This window comes from Vidua chalybeata, chromosome 1 (assembly GCF_026979565.1).
Source record: "Vidua chalybeata isolate OUT-0048 chromosome 1, bVidCha1 merged haplotype, whole genome shotgun sequence".
Taxonomy (NCBI): Eukaryota; Metazoa; Chordata; class Aves; order Passeriformes; family Viduidae; genus Vidua; species Vidua chalybeata.
The window spans coordinates 3,610,819-3,632,245 of record NC_071530.1 but is presented as its reverse complement, the minus strand read 5'-3'; positions in this window follow the sequence as shown (position 1 = coordinate 3,632,245).

Sequence of the window (21,427 nt, the reverse complement as noted above, 5' to 3'; positions counted from 1 at the left end):
GTAAATAAAGTTTATTTACAACTTCAAAATGGCTTTTTTTCCCCGCTTTTTTCCCCCCTTTTATCTGGAGCAGTGTGCACAGGAGGCTGCAAGCAATGGGCACAACTTGAGACTTCCAAGCCCATCGATCACTTCCTTAAACATCTCCTCTGGTGCTGCTCAGGATTTGTGGCAGCCTGGAAGTGCCTGCTGATGGGTAAATACCTGGCTCTAAAGACAACTGAGCAGTAAAGGGCTCATTTCTTACATTGCAATTATTATTCATCATAACACCACGCTTTTCTGCAGGAAAAAAACCTTGAAATAATCTGGATTAGTGCAGATCTTAGGGCTTCCTCTTATGACTTATAAATATGGAAGGGCAAATAATGGGAGTCTCCCTTCCTAATTAAATTTCTTAATATAAATTAATATAAACAAATAAAATAGAAATAAAGAAATATATCATAATATTAGAATTTATAATAGGATATATTATATTAACATAATAAATATATTTGTATATTATATTATATACATTATATATTCATATAGTGTATATTACTACATTATAAAATGTTGTATTAATATAATATATAATCTATTATAATATATTATATTTTATAATGTATAGTATATTATAATATACTACATTATATAAATATATTTCTTAATTAGTAGTACTGGGTTTTAATTTAACTCTTGTGCTTATGTCTGAGTGCTTTACAGCAAGTTTATGAAGCTGTGGGATTTGCACTTTAGCTAAAATTCATGGACTCTATCATGTAAATTAAAAAAAAAAAGATTTTGTGGATTACTCTCTCTGTAACTTCAAAAATGTAATTTTTTTCTTTTGTTTCCTGTGTAAAAAGTGTCTTCCCTGCTGTGGTAATTTTGCCAGGCTCTAGGAATACAGTGTGCATTGACAAACAATAGGACAGAAATCATAAGTCAGAAACATTATTTGGTTTTGTTGTTTGGCTTTTTTGCTTGTTTTATTTTTCTTCCTTACTGTTTTACTTGTTGGTCAATAGGCAGGAAAATTGGTTTTTTGGTTTCTATAAGGAGAGGTTTGTTTGTTTGATTTTGGTTTGGAGATTTTGTTTGTGTTTTTTTGGTTTTGTGTTTCTTTTGTTTTGAGGCTTTTTGTTGTTTCTGGGTTTTTTTTCTTGTTTGTTTGGTTTTGGGTTTTTGTTTTGTTGTGCTTTTTTTTTTTAATTTTATGGGGTGTTTAGTTTGTTTTTTTTTTTTCCTTTTTTTCCTATTTTTACTGACTGCTTTTGTCCCTTCTTGTTGTCTTTTGGCTTTATCTCTCCAGGACATCCCAGTGAGGTTGAATCCTGCTCTGCTCATGGCCACAGGAGCTCTTTGCTCCACGGCAGGGCACCCACTGATGGCAGAGCTTTTAAATAGCTCAAAAAAAAATTTACTAAACCCCAAATCTCAGATAATTTATGCTTTCACAACATCTACCTGTAGCCTTTATAGGACCCACTTAAACCTTGTCAAATATTCAGCAGATGATGGTGCAAGAACCAGGAATGGAGGGGGAGTTAATAATTCTTCTACAAATTAGCTCACATATCAGGTGGGGCTTGCAGTGCTCTCCTCATCAAGGTTTTTAGTTTTTCTGATTTATGTGGAGCAGAATTAATCCAGCACCAAGGTGTAACTTGGGCAAAAAAAAAAAAAATGAAGCTTCAGTCTTATTGCTGGAAAAGAAAATAAATTTATAGGCAGGAGAAATGGCTTGATTTGTCCATGAAGTTTTTCACTAGTTAGCTTCCATGTCAATTTTGGTACTTCACTGACTTGAATTGTTCTAAAATCAATATCAATTATTAATACAAATAAACTCTTACCCCAGCAGGAAGTGCAAGCTCACAGTGGAGCTGGAATGACCTTCACAAAGACATGAACCCAGCACCTGGCCATGAAACACCACTGAACTTTTCACAAGAATTTATTTTTCCATTACCACTCTGTGGTTTTTTAACCATCATTTGCATTTTATTCTCCATGGCACCTTGAAATAGGATAATCAACCTGATTTTCCAGCTAAATTTAGTACAGATAATTAAATTTTGCATTTCCAAACTTCTCCCATAACATTAATTACAGAGCTTTACATTTGTTGCTACTGATGGAGTGTTAAGATGATGTTGTGGAAGTCCTGGGATGGTTTGCACTGAAATATTGTCTTTAATTCAGCTCTGAACAAACTGAGTGCAGCTGATCTACACCAACTGCTGGTCTCACATTAACCTTATGAAGCAATAAAGAGGCCCTGAATAATTTATACCCAGAGGGGGATTGCACAGCTCTCCTTGAGCCAAACGGGATGAGCATGGGAATCACCATGGCAGGGTCATTCAACAATCCTCAGAGGAAACCTGGAAAACTGAGAGTGTCTCTCTTAGGAGCTGGCATAGCTCCTCTGATGAAATATTGAAATAAGATGGAAAAAAAAAACCAAAACAATTTATGCCTCCACAGCAGTGTTCTAGAAAGTGGTTGTGAGTAGGTGAAAGTACCCAGAGCAGGAGGAATTTCTTAGCCAAGGAAAAGAACCTGGGTTCTTGCTGTCAAATATTCAGCGATTCTGTAAGCAAATTACATTCTGTAAATCTCATTTTAAAGCAAGCTGCCACTAACAAAATGAGAGTATTGATATTAACTGTAACTTTCAAAGAGTAGTGGAAGATTTTGTTTCCAGGTTTTCGTGATAGTGGAGAGCACCAGGGTACCATGACATTGGTTAATGTATGATAAGGGGGAAAACACTATTCAGTGCTCTTCATCATCCTATGAATAGAACAGATTATTCTGTTCTTTGCAGATTCCCTTGGCTTTTTCAGAAGTGGTGAATATAAAATCTGAAAGAAAATCTTGTTGCATTTTTTTTTTTTTACTATTTACAGAAAAAAAAACCCTGAGTAGTGAATTTTTTAAAATGTTGAAAAGAAAATTAACTGTGGATCTCAGGGATAATAATAATTCAATCCTAGCATTTTGGTGATTTTGGTGTTTTCTGAGGGAAGTTAGAGAGCTCTTTAGAAGCTTTTCTTGCTTTTTTTTTCTTGTTCATTAGTGAAAAAAGGAACGTGAAAATTGTCAATCCTTTCTGGCTTTTTTTTTTCCTCCAAGCTGAAAAACATTTTAAAGGGAAGGGCTGAAGAGGCAATCTGCTACAACTGAATCAAAAAATGATTATTGTATCAAGCCTCTGACCACCACACTTTTTTTTTTTTTCAAATTAAATAGCATCATCTGCACATCAGGGCACATTCTTCATGTTGCAGAAGTGAAATGATGCCAGGAGTTCATAAATCCACCCTATAAAAGAGGGGTATCTCAAGCTGTGTCGTAGCCCTGTGCTTGCCCAATTGAAAAAGTCGTAAAATCTTTAGAAATATTTAGGTCCTTAACCTTTAAATGTCAGTTTGAGATATGATTTAGATGCTTAAACATAAAAATCTAGTGCCATTTCAGATGTTCTGCCATCCCCAGGCTGGTCTCTCCAGAAAGGGACAGGTTTTAGTACCAGACCCATCAGCTCTGGGATGCCTTGGTGTCCCTAGGAACCAGGCCTGAGACTTTGTGTCAGTGCTCAGGCAGGTAAATCCACCTCCTAGAATTGAAATATTCCTCTAGAAATTTAGCTTTTTATACTGTTTATCACCTGTGTAAGCTTTCCTGTGTGAGGCGTTATACTGTGATTTTTGTAAAGTGAAACCCACCCAAGTATCTTGGTGGTGATTCCTCCCTTTAAATCCCTATCAAGGCTGGACCTAAGTGATAAACCTTCAAATCAATGTGAAAATCTGTCACAGAGCAGGGAAGTGACATCTAAATTCCATTGTTAATGCTCAAGGTGTTGGATTAAATTATTTTCTCAACAACTCCCTCATTGCTGGTTCCCTTCTGATATAAACCACCAGTCACAAATTCAGGTACAGATGACAGAGTCAGTTTTTGTTGATTAATCCTTGTCTTGACCAGTTGCTAAAATTTTAATGTGCAATTTTCCATGTCAGAACTACACACAATCCTCCTAAATTAATTTCTTCCCCTTTGTTAATGTACCTGCCAAAATAAATCTTACTTAAAGACCCATCATTGTCACTATTGGACATGAAATGAGTACACAGAAGCTTGGTAAGTTCAAAAGAGAAAAAGACCCAGTTTTATTCAAACATCTGGTATTTATAGAATTCCAAAGGTGACCGTGGATTGGAGGATGGAATTACCACCTCTCCAACCACACTGGTCCAAAGATCAATCAATCATTTCTCTCCACCCACAGAGAAATATGTAAACTATTCTATTTATATGTGAAATTGTGTGGGAACTCTGACTCTCAAATACGTAAACATTATCAGAAGGCTAAAGAAGTTTTATGAGAACTTTAAAACTTTCAAAAGAACTGTGAAAGAAAACTTAACACTTTTAAAAATTGGGGTAACACATCATTTTCAGAAGTGAAGTCCCAGTGAAGTCCCACTTTTTTCTGTTTATTCTGCATTCAGATTAAGCCAGGGGTTGTGTCTAAAAATATATTGAAGATGAAGGAAGATATTAAAGATGAAATATTAGAACAGAAATTGGGGTACTATTATGGTATTTTGTGCTGTCTAGACACGCTATCTGTTATTCAGCTATATGATGACATAAAATAAGGATTTTTAAACCTTTTATTGCATTGACAGATCTTTTTATCTTTTATTTTCCATTCAGATTTGTGTCAACTGGTAAAGAACTGCCATCCTCAAAAATGCTATTCATAATTATTTTACTAGGGATGGTAAAAGCTTGTTCAACTGAGAAATAAACATGTACTAGATGTGGCTGAAATAATATCTATATAAATTCCTTTGAAAATTCCTTGATAAAAATAGCCATTTCCCTTCAATTGTTCAGCCAGATAATGTTGGAGAGTGGCGGATTGCTAAAGGCTCAACAGAGCCTGCAAAGATTAAAAATAAAGGAGATTTTTCTCCAAAATCATACAAAATTTTCTTCATGGTTATTATATTAGGAAACTGGGAAGATGCTCTTCCTGGCTGACCACATCCAGCGCTCTCCAGAAGCTTTGAGTCCATACTATTTTTCTGTACTATGGATACTTTTAGGCTACCGTGCTCGTTTTTAATTTTGTAGGGTTAATGTGGGGTTTTTTTTGGTTTATTTTGTTTCGGTTTTGTGGTGTTTGTTTGTCTCAGCTGTACACACTGATTTTATTGATGTAGTCACTTTTGATTTTGCAGTCATCCTCACTGACTTGTTTAATTACACATTCAAACAGCAAAATCCCACTCATAGAAGAATCCAGGAGGCTTCTTCAGTCTGGAAAGAAGACAGAAACACAGGCTCAGTGTTGTGTTAGAGCAGTTATGTCAAAGCAGCACAACCAGAGGGACAAAGTATTAGACTACAAAGAAGACAAATGAGAACCCTCCCATGTGGCTGGAGGTAATTCCTATTTTTTTCACTGCATTTGGGTCCAGGATTATGTTGTTACACCTGTGAAAGTTAAGTATATGTGGAGCAGCATGCTGGTTTAGTGGTAATAAACCATGTTATAGCCAAACCTTTTGCTTTTCTCCATGTGAAATTTCATTTCAAATTGTATTTCAAGATTCGACTGAGAGTATATCTTTGGTATTTATATGGTGTTCTTACAAAAATCCTCAGGTTTTCTGGTGAACCATGTTCTCCCTTGAGTATCAGCATTTTTTGAAGAGGAAGAAAATCCACTTGGGAAATTTCCAGCCTTCTCTAATCAAATACTCGCCACTAGAAGAACGACTTGAAATATTTTGGAGGCCTTGAATCCCAGCCCTGCTCAGGTTTGGATATAACTCTAAACATAATTTAAAATCTAATAGCTATTCAAAACCTAAACATGTGTCTCATCTGTTTTGTAAGGTTCCTTTTACTGCCAAGTAAAAAGAAGAGAGAAAGAAAGAGGAAGGTACTTCTAGATACCTCTAGAAGGCATTTTTGTGCAGAAATCATAAATAAATGTTTTAAGATGGGATGAATCACTGCCTGTAATTATCTGTCTCTCCTTACAGACCACTGAGGGTACCTAAGAGTTTAATTTAAACTAATCAGGTAAGTTTATGATTGCTAAAACCAGCAGGATTCTTCTGAAAATATTTGTCTATTTATTTTCTAGCTCCTTCTGTTTTCACAAGGTCCTATTAAAACCTTTATAAATATAACCACCACCATCTTGTTACACCCAAAATCCCCCCTATTGGTGCCCTTTACATTCCACTCTGTTCCAGCAGGAAGCTTGATTTCATTCCCCAAGCAAACAGGTGGCTTATTTCTGGTTGCCTGATAAAAAACTTCACGCAACTTGCCTTAAACATCACCACTATAATTCTTCCATTTCTGTTTCACTGCAGAGTGCCTTAAAATGCCCCCTCAATTCAGATCTTCTGGAAGCTTCATCTAAAAGTGCAGCCCCTCCTTCAGCACTTCCCATTCCTTCTGATTCATTAGCATAATTGGGTAGTGATGACTGACTAATGAGTACTTATCAAGAATTTCCTATGCATATCTTGCTGCTAATTTTGCAAATATCCAGGACACAGCTATCCAGTGTGGATCCAGAGTCTGTGTATGGAAATCAGAAATGCAGGGTTCTCACAAGAATAAGAAAATCATAGTTATACACTAAGGCTTCTTCTCCTTCTTTTTTTTTCCCTACCGAACTGTTTTCTTCAGAAGAAAATCTTTGTTTTTCAAAAAAAAATCACATCATGAATATTAAAGGATACCATGAATAATATTGACACCCCTGAAATTTTCATATATATATATATATATATATATATATATATATATATATACATATATAACAACAGGAATGGCAAATAAATGATGTGAGTCAACTTAACTGGTTATGCAGAAATGCAAATCTTTCTCATATCCCAGCTCAGGTAGTCCATAATTTATAGTGGAATGAAGACAGAATTCCAAAGGACATAAATGTGATTAATCTGCTATAATGAGGGGTTTTATTTTCCAGCAGAAGTAGTTCCTGTCCATCCATGATCAAGGAGTCGAATTTAGTTTCTCATTACTGATCTAAACTCCAAGGAGATGCACAAAATATGTTCTGTAAATGACACCTTATAAGCATTTTTTTTTTCCCTTTGACTATCAAATAACAGGTAGTGTGAGTCAGACCTTCCTTAATCAGGGACCAAACTGCACAGTGCACGGGCAAAGATGGATGTGGCTGTGGTTTAGCCCAGGGGAAATTAAACCAAAGAAAAAGCTGTGGTGGGTTGGCATTGCTGCATGCCATCACTCCATCACTCCCCTCCTCAGCACAACAGAGAGGGAGAAAATAGGATGGAAAAATTCTTTTGGGTCAAGAGGAAGTCTGTTTAACAAAGCAAATCAAAGACTGTGTGTGGTCAAAAGGAAAATGAAATATATATTATCTGCTTCCCATCAGCAGATGGAGAATATCCAGTCCCTTCCCAGGACATAGAGTATGTTGTTTCAGAAGACAAAGCTCATAATTGGGAGTATTCCATTTCCTCCTCTTTTTTTCTTGGCTTTTATATGAAGTTCTGGCCACCTGGCACCCAGACAAGGTCAACCCACTACAGGTCTTCATCTGTGTGAAAGACAGAGAACTAAAGACAGAGATTCTGAGGATCCTTTCCTTCACACAGTGGCCGTGGAGTTGGACTCCTCCTGGCCCTTTTCATAATAACTTGTCTATATTTCATCTCTCTGTAAATCACACTGACACCTCATAGAGTATCTTCAAATAGGTAGAATTCCTTCCAAAGTTTCTAGAGCATGCCAGGTGTAGAGGAGAAACAGATTGCTCTGAGTCCAGATTCTTTTAAAAATTACTCTCCAAATTTTCTACAAAGAGAAGAGGATATTGCCTGGAAGCACGTCTCACCCTAGTCCTTATTTGCCCTTCACTGTAAAATGATTGCAATAACCTGGAATCTGTTCTGCATCATAAAACTGGTTAAAAGAATGATGCTTATAATGAGCTTTTAGCATGTTGCCTCCCACAGCCTCATTTGAGTTTATCACTGCCTTGTTTCCTGCTGGACATGAGTCATCCCAGCAAAGTCATCAAGCAAATCATTCCAGATTTCTCTCCAAACATCAATTAAAGTTGTCTTGTCATCAGAATGTACTCCAAAGAGCACCCACAAAGAAACAAACTTATATATAGACCTGACTACTCCAACTAGCTCAAGTATTTTGCATTTTACTTCATGGGAGTTGTGTTTTTATCCACGTGTAGAATTCTCCAAGTAAGGCATGACTTTCTTAATCCAAGCCTTACCAGGGAACTTCATTCAGTCTAGAATGACATTGGCAGGTTCTCAAAACCAAACAAGGTCATGGCAGATCATTTCCATTTGCCGAATACACCTTTCAGCAGAATCCTGGGCTCTGGACAGCAGCTGAAAACTGTGTTCACACTGGAGGTGTGAACTGGATTTGTGCAGCTGTCAGAGATGCTGTCACTTCTGAGTGACAGGTGCATGTCGGGTGGTTTGCAAGGATTCTTTGGACAAACAAAGTGATCCCCTCAGGTCTCCTGAAGTTTTGAAGCTTGCAATGGCAGTTTCTGTGTATTTTGGGTGCTGGAAGAACAGGGACCATCCAAAAAAAAAAAAAAGATTTTGTTACTCAATGGTCCTTTCTTTTCCTGTCATTTAATGACAGCACTTAGGAGTTGTCTTCTCAGTTTGGAGGCAGGTTCAGACACACACAGTGTGACTTTACACAGTGACTTTACACATTTTACACCCCTTCCTCAAACTGGGAGCAAGCTGTGCTTGCACATCAAGAGATAACAAATTTCTATCATGTCAGGATTGTGAAGCTGGTAAATTCCATGTCCTTCTGCTGTGTGGAGGTAAAGAACTGAGGAAACCACATCCAGTCAAATGCTCATGACTGGAATCAATGATCCAGACTCAGAACTGATGTGAGAGAGCTTCACTTCCTGATCTTCTGTCAGCTCTCCTCTTTCTGGTTACATGACTTGTTTTCAGTTTTTTGGTTTGGGTTTTATTTTTGTGATAGAGTCTGGTTTTGTCACTGATTTGGACATGGTGTTTGGGTAACATTTTTAAGATCTTGGCATAAAAAGCTTTTCCTGTACATGATGAGTGAACAGTCCCTGATACCCTCATTAATGCTCATGGTTGATGCATTTTGTAAATTGAGGATTTGAGGGTTTTCTCCAGTGGGACTCTCTTCATGCCCAGTTTTGTGTGTACATCATGGTTCCAAGAAAGGCACAGAGATCCCTAAGCTGGAGGAAATCAACACAGAACCAAACTTGATATGAGAACTCAGCCACCACACCACAGCACCCCAGCAAATTAGTTCCACAGAGAAAGAGGATTACTTAGCCCAGACACAACATCACCCTAGTTAAACTTTAGAGTTTGGGCAGCTCCAAACAGTGTGACAACACCTTGTGCTGCACTGCACCAGTGTGGAACACAAGCACGAGGACACGAGGACGTCCTCTTGCTCAGGAGACCAGTGGGTGCTTTGCATAATTGAATTTACAGCAGACCCAACAGTCTAGCGAGTCAGGGTGCCAAATAAAACAGAGTGGGCTGGCAGTATTAATTCATGGGTGTTCTGAATTAACTGAGAGATTTTTGCAGCTTTTTTAATAGCACAAAATGATAAAAGAACCAGCAATTGGCACAGTAAAATTTTATGCTTTAATAACTTTTTAAAACAGTAAAAGGGAAAGAACTTTATAATGAGCCACGTTATCCCTTTGTGTCTGATATCTAAGTACTTACAGAAGACATAATTCTGACTCTGGCATCCTTACAGTTTGGCAAAGGATGGGAAAACAGAAGACTCTAAGAGGAAATTAAAGTTGGACAAATCAAACCAGAAATGAGAACATATAATAAAGCGGGGTGACAGGGATCTTCATGGAGAAAATCTTTCAATCAAGATTGGTCTGAGGCCAATCACTGGATGGGCAAAATGAGTGATGGGATGGAATTTTGGGCTGTTACAGAGGCTGGTGTGGAGGAGCAGGCTGGCTCCTTTTGGCTCACAAAATAGAGCCAGTGGTGACAGCTTGTTGGAATGAAGATCCTGACAGGAGCTGAGGCAGACAGTGCTTGGGTGTGCAGGCAACAGAAACTCCTGAATTAACAGCAGAAGAAATTTCCCCTCCTATGCTGGCAAGAATTGCTACTTGCAGTTTGGAAAGTCTGTGCATCTCCACCAGGCAAGGAAAATTCGACTTCCAATGTACCAGCTGAAGTCCCAAATTAATGAGCCAATTAAAGTTCTATCATCACCTGAGCAGTGGTTACTGATGAGATGCACTCTGTCAGCCACGTGGCACATGTAATGAACTGTCTTGTAACTTAAACTCACTGAGATAATTTTAATATATTTCACTTAGCACTCGTGAAAAGGCCAAGCACCCATAAAAAAAGTTCAGCTTTCAGGCATTAATGTTTCCTGCAGGCTGATGTGGTGCATATGGGCCATTACAACAACTTAGTTAACTTGCCAAATTGTGATAATTGGAACCCAAAACTGAATCCTGAAGAGAGAATTATTCTTTGCTCTTTAAGAGTTTGGTTTATGGTGGAGGCCTCTGCATGTAATATCATTCTTTGCTTCACAGCTGGGCTGAAAAACATGGGGGAATATTCCTTTGCCTGAAACGTGTGAGTGCATTAAGAGAGAATTTCTGTCATGTACTCAGACATATCACAGAATCATAGAATTATATGTTCTATTTTTTATATCATATTTATATATATTATATTTCTTTTAACACCAAGCTGTGCTTTGCACCTCTGCCTGTCCAAGGCATGTCCCACTTTTGAATGAATAACGTTAAAAATTAACTGAAACACAGCTAAAAAGGAAAGGTGTTCACAATTAAGTCCATCATTATGATAATTTTATGTACATCTCTTCCTGCAAAGCCTCAACGCAGTGCCAGCCCTAATGTAACATTTAACAATAATATAAAAACATAATGGGTCGAATTCCCCACAACAGAAAATTAATCCAATGCTGCTGATTTCCGTGGAGAAATGCCAGTTCATAAAAGCTGAGGAACTGCTGTTTTCATGGGGCTCATTTTAATGATTAATAAGATACCAGATTGGTATTTGTCATTGTTTGAAGCGATCAGTGCCTGATATCCTCACATTATTATTTAATTCAAGCATCAAAAACATTATCACTTAATTTGGACGAGTGTGTGTGCATAAAACCCAAGCCTCACAAAGCCTATTTAGGATAATCCTATCAGCTAGCAGCCAAGAATTGACTGATTTGTCACCCAGTATGAAGCTGGAATCTCTCTTTCTTTCTTTTCCTGCCTTTATGGGGATGTGCTGCATTGTTAAAGCCAGCTTTTATCCTCCAGTGGAATTAAAGAGAGTCTCAGAGAAGATAATTAACTGCACACAATGAGCAGGGCAAGGGAAGGATGAAGGAGGGTTTGTAGGAAAGGAAGATGTGTCTGCCATCACCCCTGCTAAGTGCACAGGATACACAGCCAGGTGCTGTTCCAAATTCCCTTCACTGCTCGGAGCAGAAAAGTTTGGAGCAGCAGGGCATGGAAAAGGAGCTGATTTAGAAGGTGTTCATGGAGATTTACCAAATGGACTTTAGGTGCTGAGAGAATAGAATATTCTCTGGAGCTGTGGAGCCCTTCAGAAGTAACAAACAAAGGTGCTGCCACTCAGTGTGATATAATGGGATTCTGATATTGTTCCTCAGGGGTTTGGACCCTTAAACTTGAAACTCGGCATAGTTCAGGTATAAAAGAGGGCACAATCACTGCTCCTGAGGCCTGCAAAGTGTCTCCTGGTGTGCCACTGCTTCCCTCAATCCTGCTGCTTTTACACCACCTTCCAAGGCAGGGTTATCATGCTCTGGTCCACCCCAAGGGAAAATTTGGTGACCAGCATGTGCCACTGGCTCCTGCAGCTTTCTTTTCCAGAGCAAACCCAGGAGATCTCTTCCCTCTTGTGAACAAGGGCTGAGGCAGGGTCAGGAGCCATGGGGTGGGTGGTGGATGGGGCACTGAAAGCTGCAGAGCAGCTCACAAAAACCTTTCCTGTGGCTAGGAGGTGGAGAACATGGAATATTGAAGCACAGAGAGTGTCCAGAGGGGTATTGAGGAGGAAAGGTGCTATTCCAGCCATCTCCTGATCTCTCTGCTCCAAATCCTGATCACCCCCAGATTCCACAGGGACAGGACAAAGAAATCCACACAAAACCTGTCTCTAATTACTGCTGAGCAGGTCTGCAGGTCTGTAGTAACAAGCACAGAAAAACATTAAAAAAGGAAAAAAACCTCACAACAAAACCACCCACAATGTTTTCTTCTCTTATTAATACATTATATGGCATCTCTGATTCCTAAGGATAAAGTAAAGCATCTTGAAATATACTCCTCTGATCTTTTTCCTTTATTTTTTCTCCACCAAACTGTCTTTCCTGTCTAGAAGACATAATGATTTTTGACAGTGTGCTTAAAGCTTAAGGGCTCTGTGCTCTTCCTTAGAGTCAAGCACAGTGCAAAGGGCAGGGATCTGCAGGGATCACATGGACAAGGAGGAAAGAAAACATAATTTTCACTCCTCTGGATTTTCAACACTTTTCATAGAGAGCAGAAAGCCAGGGCAACCCCTGATAAGCATGGAAAATACTGAATTTGGGGGTTTCTAATGTGATTTGGATGCTAAGAAATAGCTATAAGGGAACTGTACATAAGCTGCACTCAGTTCAAAGTGAATCCTGAACAGCCCACTCCTTCCAGTCAGCCTCCACAGATGCAGAAATCCAGTGAAACTGTGACTTTGTCTCAAAAAGACATGAAGATTTATCTGGATGGGAAAACTACTGGCCACAGGAAGAGCAAAAATATATAGGATGATTTTCATAGCAAGCAGAGATGGATAAAACTCAGTTTTCTGAGCCACTTTCTTGTTCACTCTGTCCATTCCCATCATCCCATAAAAAACTTTCAAGATGAGCAAATTCTGCTGGTGCACAGCAGCACAACACCTGTGAGAACCTGCATTTAAAGGATAGAGATCTTACCTCAAAATATCAATTATTTTTCCCTCTGTAGAAGTATAACCTTACAGTCTGACCCCATGGTTAAATATCTCCCATAAAGTGAGAAATCTGCATTGTTGATGAATATGGCTCAGCAGGAGCTGAATTTCTTGCTATGAGTAACACAGAGAAACAGATGATTCCTTTGACTTATTGCAGACACTTCTTTCAACATGAGATTAATCATCCCCAACAAATCCTTATTTCCCAGTGATTCTGAAAGAGTTGAGAGAAACAACCAAGGTACAGACATCTACACAGTATTTTCAGATAAATTATATTCTTTCAGAAAATTCTTGACTCTTTTCATACTATTCTTTGTTCTCTAAGACCAACCGATATTCTGGGTCATAACAGCATTGTCATAATAATGATTATTACTTTTCAAAATTAAAAAGAATGAATAATGAAATACCTAATAAATTTCCATAAACCTCTGTATAAGTGCCCATTAGGGCTCAGTAGGCCAATATTTTTTTTTGCTGGAATCAAAGAAAGAAATGTGTATTATTTTCATGTTTTCTTGGAACCCTTTTCTTTAGATCTTAGGAGGATTGGTGGTGTTGTACAGTCCTTGTGACAAAGGGAACCTGTACAGCTTCCTTTTTCCTCCCTCCAATATAACTCAGGGTTGGGGAGAGCTTTTCCTGCTGGTTTACTCTTGTATAACTGGAAGCAGAATTAGGTCCACAGCAGGTGAGCCATCTAAGGCAGAAGATGGTAAATTGAATTGGAAGAACACAACAGTATTTTAAACTCTGTGTCTTCTGTGGCTGCAGAGAAGTCAACACAAACTAGATGATGTGCAGACTGCTGGGAACGGTGGATTCACACTGCTTGAAAGCACACAGACTTCTTAGAGTGATTGTGAACTTCCCCTAAAAGTGCAATTTTTGTACAAATAACAGCCCTTCATGCTTGGCACCTGAACGAGTCTTTGTTTCCAGCAGAGAAACTGTGGGTTTATGGCCTGAGAACGACAATAGGAATGTGTTTATTGCTAGGGTCACAGCTGGGGATGATTATTACTTTTTTCTTTGTCAAAAGGAAATGCTACAGGCAGCTAAATGTGCTTTCAGGCTGATTTGAGGGAGGATTCTTGGTATAAAGTCCTCTCTTTCTCTCTCTGCTTTGATTTTCCTTTGCCAGATCCAGGTTAGTGCAGCACCAGGAGGCTGGAGGCCCACCATATTTTTGTTCTGATGGGAAACCATACAAAATTTGCATAATTTGCTTTATTGAGGAGGCTGGAGAGACATCAGGGTTAAGGGTTGGGAGGATTAGGGATTATCATTCCTCTGCAAATTTACCTCAGTGCCCATGCATAGCAATGGGCAGTCAGGGAGTCTGAGCTGTGTATGAGAGATTTTCTCTCGTTAGAATGTAAAATCTGAGAGTGCTGCAAAGATCTGCTGGCACCAGGCTCCAGTGCTGGCTCATGTAAAGCCAGCTTGGGGTGGTGACAACAAGTTCTAAATCCCCAATCTGTAGCAAACCTCTCACAGTAGCAAAAGGTGCTCTAAAAAAGCCATTCCACCACCACAGTGCTGTGGCAGCAGCTCCTCTCTGTAAGCCAAGCCCAAAGGAGAGCATTTTTCTTTCACCTGTCATTTTGCACCTCCCCTTCCAAGCTCAGCAGTCAGCTCAATGGTGACCTCAGCTAATATCTGCCCTCGGCCTTTACATAGCCATGAAAGCATGTCTAAACATCATCTTTTTTAATTAATACAGTCCGTCCCTCCATTCTCCCATCGACTTGGGGAGCTGAGATGTAATCTGATTTAATTCCTGTAACATAATCTTGTTTGGTTTTGTGGTACTTCCCCCTGCTCATATTAAAATCCTATTCATTTACGTGTATGCAGTGAGAGATGGATGTGCATCTGTGGGTGCACTGGAAACGTGGAGCAGCTGGTGGATGAAGAAAGGCTGAAATTCAGTAATTCAGGGGGGCTGAAATTATTTAAGGCTGGCAAAACCTCCAGGAAGCTGAGTGTCTGATTTGTCTTTCAGAAATGTAGTCACAAAATTCCCTATACAAAGGCAGCTCCAGGAGCACAAGTTGCTTTGTTCAGTTTCCCTTGCCTGTCTACAAGCAATGCTCTTTACATGAAATTCTAATTTCATAAGATGGACTTTAAGAGCCAGGAAGGCTCATGTTTCAGACTGAATCAGTTGGTGAACATCCAAATTGTAAATATAGGCTGGTGCTTGACCATTTATAGACATCTGCAATGTAAACATCTTCAGCTGAGAGTCTCCTTAGCATCAGAAGGGAGAAATAAGTTTTATAGAGAGCAGATCAGGTCATCAGAAGTATAGACATTGCTAATACATCAGAGGAACCATGTTTAAAAGGGTTTATCTCCTTCTGATTGCAAATTGTTCATAGATTCCCTGCACTGCAGATGCTGGGAGCTGCTGAAATCAGTTCAGAACATCTCTTGGCTGGAATTGGCTCTGTGGGACTGTCTTGGTTTGAAAAGACAGGTGTCTGCTCAGGAAGGCAGGAGCCTTCCTTGAAATAGAGAATGTAAACCCCCTCCCTCTGAATTACTATGATTTTTGAAATTAAGAGGCTCTCAGGCAAAGATATGGGAAGAGGAATAACAGTTCTTTAACAGGAAAATTAAAAATACAAATGCAATAGTATAAACAAACAAACAAAAAAAACCCACTGCCAGAGTCAGAACATGACTGGCAGCCTGTGGGTCAGGCTGGTGGCAGCAGTCCCATTCCATGGGGGCTCAGCCCTCCTGCAGTGCCAGCTGTGCTTCTGCTGGAGCAGGATCCTGGACAAGGCTGGAGTTTTCCTCTGGAGCTCCAGGGCTGCTGGAGATGGGCCTGGGCTTCCTCTGGGAATGCAGTGGGGAAGAAAGCTGCTCCTCTGGGAATGCAGTGGGACAGAAAGCTGCTCCTCTGGGAATGCAGTGGGGAAGAAAGCTGCTCCTCTGGGAATGCAGTGGGCAAAGGCTGCTGTGGTGTTGCAGGAGTCAGATTGTATCCAGGTAGGAATGCTTGGCTCCTCCCCTGGGCACAGCATCTCCCCATGGGATGATGGAATTTTCTCAGCCATGCAGGGACACTCAGTGGCCATGAACAGCAGAGATCTCCTGGAGGGAGGATTGGCTGTGGGAGAGATAAAGAAAAACTGCCCCATGAACAGAACTGACCCAGCTCTGACAGATGGGAATACAACACACACATATCTTACAACTGAGGACAGGGACACAGGGGAAGCTCCTGGCAGCTCCTCACAGAAGCCTCCTCTGTGTTCAACCCCCCTGCCAGAACCTTGCCATGCAAACCCACCACAAAGGTAAAGAGGGATTTGGATGCCCAGTAGGATTTTAAATGGCTTCAGTCTGGGACTTCACCACCTCTGAGGGAGTTAATAGCAGTGATAACTCACCACTGATCCCGTAGTGAGGGATAACCTTCAGGCTCTAGACATTATTGGAGAAAAAAAATATCCACTTGACATGTCTCAGAAGAAACCTAATTACAGCTTTGATTTCCCCAAACAGTCAGTTTCTTTCTGGAAATAACAGGTCTTTATATGGGAAAATTATATGTAAGTACCAGAGCTAGGCAATTAAATGGAAAGACCCCTATCATGGTCTGAAATCATAACCTGGTATTCTATATCAGCATTTTGTGGATATTACAGCTCAGCTGGGAAACACATCATTTCAAGTATTATATAAAAAAAATACAGTGAAGGACAGACCTTGTTTTGGCACTAAAAATACTTGAAATGAGATGACAAGATAAAGGATGTCAGAGGTGAAGAGCCTTTTTCTTCTGAAGCAGATTAGGAACAAAATCATCTCAGACATCAGACTTCTGGAGCTTTCCTCTCCCAGGGGGTCACGTTGCCTTCCTACCCTGTGTATGCTCAAAAGACAGCTATGGGTAATGAACTCAATTACTGGAATTAAAAACAGAGCCAGCTCCCACTCCCTGCCCCCTGAGGAAATGCCTGCACTTCACTCCCATGGAAATGTTTGAATACATTAAAGTAGTGTGGTATAGATGATATTAAAGTCCTGATTAACCCAGAGCCAGAGGCACACAGAGGTCAGGGATGTTGCTCTGTGTCTGAGCAGAACCATACATTCTACTTCAGGGTCCATCTCCTCTTTATAGAGAGGAAACTTTAAGTCTGGTTTTATAAGCAGATTTTCTCAATTCCTGAGATGTGCTGACCCTTTGAAAGTCAGCAGGATGAGGGCAGTTCAGCCTGAGACTGAATGCGTGCAAACACAGGTATAGAAATAATTATATCATTATATCATCTGCATAAATGTCAGTTCTTGCCTTCTCAAAGCTGAGCAAAAGATTTTAATTTTTTGCTTTAATTAAAAAAAAATATATTGAAGACTAGCAAAAATGGTTCATACCTCCTCACTTTCCCTCCTTATAAGTATTTTCTGACTGAAATCACTTTGGGTTAATCAGTTTCCTCAAGATTATTATAATCAAGAAAGAAGCCAAAAACCCACCCCCCCTAAAACAAAATCTGCTAATTATGTATATACATGAGAGATGCTGCTGTACTGCTTGACTTCCAATAAGCATTTTGTCTCAGACAGGATTCTTTAGAAATATGTCTTAGATAGGATTTTTTAAAATAAAATATGAAATGAAAGCTTTTTTTTTCCCTAAACGATAAAGCACCACAGCTGTTTGCTTGCTGCACTGAACAGCAAGCAAAAATGCAGCTGTTAAATCAGTTGCAGATCAGCGTGGCAGGCCTAAGTACAGATCGTTCTGCATGTCTTGGAGTTAATGTCAAGTAAAAGGAGGTGACAGTAATTGGGGTTGTTGGGAAATGAGCTTTCCTGAGGAGGGAGCAGCTCTGTGAACAGAGAAATGCAGGGTACATTGAGAGCTTCATGTGTCAAGATAAAAAATCCAGACTTAGGACTAAGGGGTGGCATTATGCAGCTAATAAATGCACATCTGAGGAATCCCTCTGAAATATTCAGCTGGAGCCATCCCTGGCTTATGTCTGGGAAGGAAAGAATCCTGTCTAGTGATAATCCCATTATATCTATGGGTGGTGTTTTCCATGTTATTTATTTATTTATTTATTTATTTATTTATTTATGGGATTTTACCTGGAATTAAGACTCACTAAAATGAGTCCATCATGAAAAATGGTCCAGATAAACAACTTTTGCTGAACTTAACAGCATGAAGTTCTGAGTCCTATTCATTGCCTCTCATGTTTGCCTCCCTGGATGAAAGTCAATTGACAGAGGGAGACATCAGTGCTGGGCATCCTCATGCAGGTCTGGGCCCTCACAGCCAGGGCAGAGCTGCCTTTTGCTGCCTGTGGGATTCAGAGAGTGATTCAGCTCCTCAGAGAGATGTGTTTTGAGGTAAGCACTGGATTTTCTCACAAGGGACTCGATTCTGTTGTCCTCAGAAAGTTCTCTGGTGTCATTCGAGATGCTCATAAGTGTCCAGATATCCATGCAAGGTTGATGGATGGCAAGACCATAAAAACAGGGAATGGTTTGGGTCGGAAGGGATCTTAAAAATCATCCAGTTCTACCCCTCCCATGGGCAAGGACACTTTCTACTAGACCAGGTTGCTCCAAGCCCTGTCCATCATGGCCAGGAAAACTTCCAGAGATGGGGCAGCCAAATACCTCCAGGAAATTGTTCCAGTGTCTCAGCACTATGATTCTATGATTCTATAACTCTGTGATTCCATGATTCTATGACTGTATGATTGCATGTTTCTATGATTCTATTTATCCTGTGACTCTTTGATTCCATGATTCTATGACTCTGTGACTCTATGATTCCATGATTCTATGACTCTGATTCTATGATGTAGGAATGTGTTCTTTGTTGACGGAGTAAATAAGTTACTCTTCGTCCCCTTAAAAAGGAAAAAAGCTTAGAAGTTTCTCTTCTCAATTTGGTTAAAAGACACTTCATAGGACTTTGGGGACTTCACCTTAAACTTAAGGATAGCTAATTGGACAGGAGCTAAAAAGTCCTGCCTAAGCAATTCACTAGAAAAAGAAGGGAACAAAAGAAGTAATGGCTTTTGTGAAGTGTTTTAGCAGGAGCAAGAACCTCTTGCCTTAGCTCAGTTTTTCTCCGCAAAGAGCTTTTTTTTTTTTGTCTTTTATTAAAACTTTTTGTTTCCAACACTGTCACAAGACCCATCCTGCTTCTTTTATGCCACCTAAGGTAGCTGAGCTATCAAGGGTATGATGTTGGTCTATGAAAGCCTATGAGACCTGGCTCAAATAGATAAAACACTATGATTCCATGATTTTATGTCTCTGTGATTCTATGATTCCATGATTTTGTGACTCTGGGATTCTATGATTCTGTGTGAGATGCCAGCAAGGTTCTGAGGATCTCTGTTAGGACAGGCTAAATTTAAAATAATTTTGTATTTGTAATGATTTTCAAGTCATTATATTCCTATCAAAATCCCAGATGCCTATGTTCAATGGCAAGGAACTGATAATTAGTGAAAGAAAGCATCCCTGGTATGTTCTGATACTTATGCAAATTAATATGTAAATGAGAAGGCCTGGATTAAAAGGGTTCTGTTTGAAGAATATTTCTGTATGAATTTTTGAGACAACTTTCAAAGTTTTTGGTCAAATTTCCTGTTAGACCAAAAAAGGTATATAAAAAGGGGGAGAAAAACTTCTAAACATTTCTCCTTCTAAAAATGCTTTCAGTTTTTTAATCATTATTTTTTTTAACTGCTGCTTCTTGATTTTTTCCAAAACAAGCCTGTCATTCTGTGCAATAATCTTAGAATGATGAGTTGGTGCTTGAAGCAATAACACATGTTAAGTGAGACTTCTCTAATTTTAAACTGATCATACAATGAATGTATTTGATAGGGCTGAATGAAGTGAGATATCATTTGATCTTTATTAATACACTCTATTAACAGAAACACCACTTCTCTCTAATGTACTGGTGATCGAGTGAGGCTTTTAAACAGTGTTCAAGCGTGCACAGATGGATACAGATGGTGCATGAAGCAATTCTAAGTGCATCAATCAACAGCTTCAAGTGTGTTTCATACACAAGAAAATACACATTGCTGAGAATGCCTTTGGATTACCACAATTATGCACTAAAGTGAAGATTCCTAGTACGGCTCCTGTTATTCAAAGACTGAGTCAATCAGGCAGAACTGTTTCCTGTGTCATTTAGGATTGCTATGAAATTCTCCATCTGGACCAAACAGAGGGGAAAATATGAAACAGGCAAAAAATATGGTGTCCTTGCCTTATACCAAGGAGGGGAATAGGAAAAGCAAAAGGTGAAATAGCTATCAACGAAACAGTGAAGAAGTGACAACAAAGATTCACCTAGAAATGGAAGGAGAGGGTGAAAATTAATTGTGAAGGTCAGAAATCTGTCTGTACTCATCCATAAATTCCACATAGCATTAAGCCCTGTCTGGGGAGGTTTAGGTGGGATATTAGGAAAAGATTCTTCACCCAGAGGGTGGTTGGGCCTGGAAAATCTCCCACAGGTGGGCACAGCACCAAGCCTGAAAGAGATCACTTGGACAACTCCCTCACGCACAGGGTGGGATTTTTCAGGTTTTCCTGTGCCAGGGCAGGGCTTGGACTTGCTGGTCCTTGTGGGTCCCTTCCAGCTCAAGATATTCTGTGGTTCCTTGATTCTGCTGTGTTTAGGCAAGGCAGACATCACAGTTAGTAGCAGAAGTACAGATAGACAAGAGCATGGTACTACTGATAATTTTTCCATCTTTTACCTTGTATTTCAGGACATGAGGAACATTCTGATGTGATGGAGCCCCATGTAGAGTCCACTTATTATTGGTGTGCTGACAGAATTGCCCTGAAGAATTTCTAAGAGGTGTGATCATTGACTCACAGAATCACAGAATCATGGAATCACAGAAGAGTCATAGAATCATGGAATGGCCTGAGTTTGGAGGGACTTAAAAGGTCATCAGTGGGAGTCCAGGACATCCCTCTGGCTGCCCTGGCTGTCTTGAGACCCTGGCAGGGGGCTCGGAGACCTTGGCATGAAGTCAAAAACACCTGTGGCTTCAATTTTAGTCTGTGGAAAAAGCTGTCAATTTTGTGTGAGGAATTACAAGCCACAAGGGTTTGAGTAGTGTGATATTTGAACTAACACAGGGTGGAAAAGTAGAATTTTGGGATTTTTAGAATGGGGTTCAAGGGGGTACAAGATGGAGGAATTTGGACATGTCCTGGCCATTTTCTCCTTCATCTTGCCCTCCATTTCTTGCTGTGACGGTGACACTTTTCTATTGGTTCAA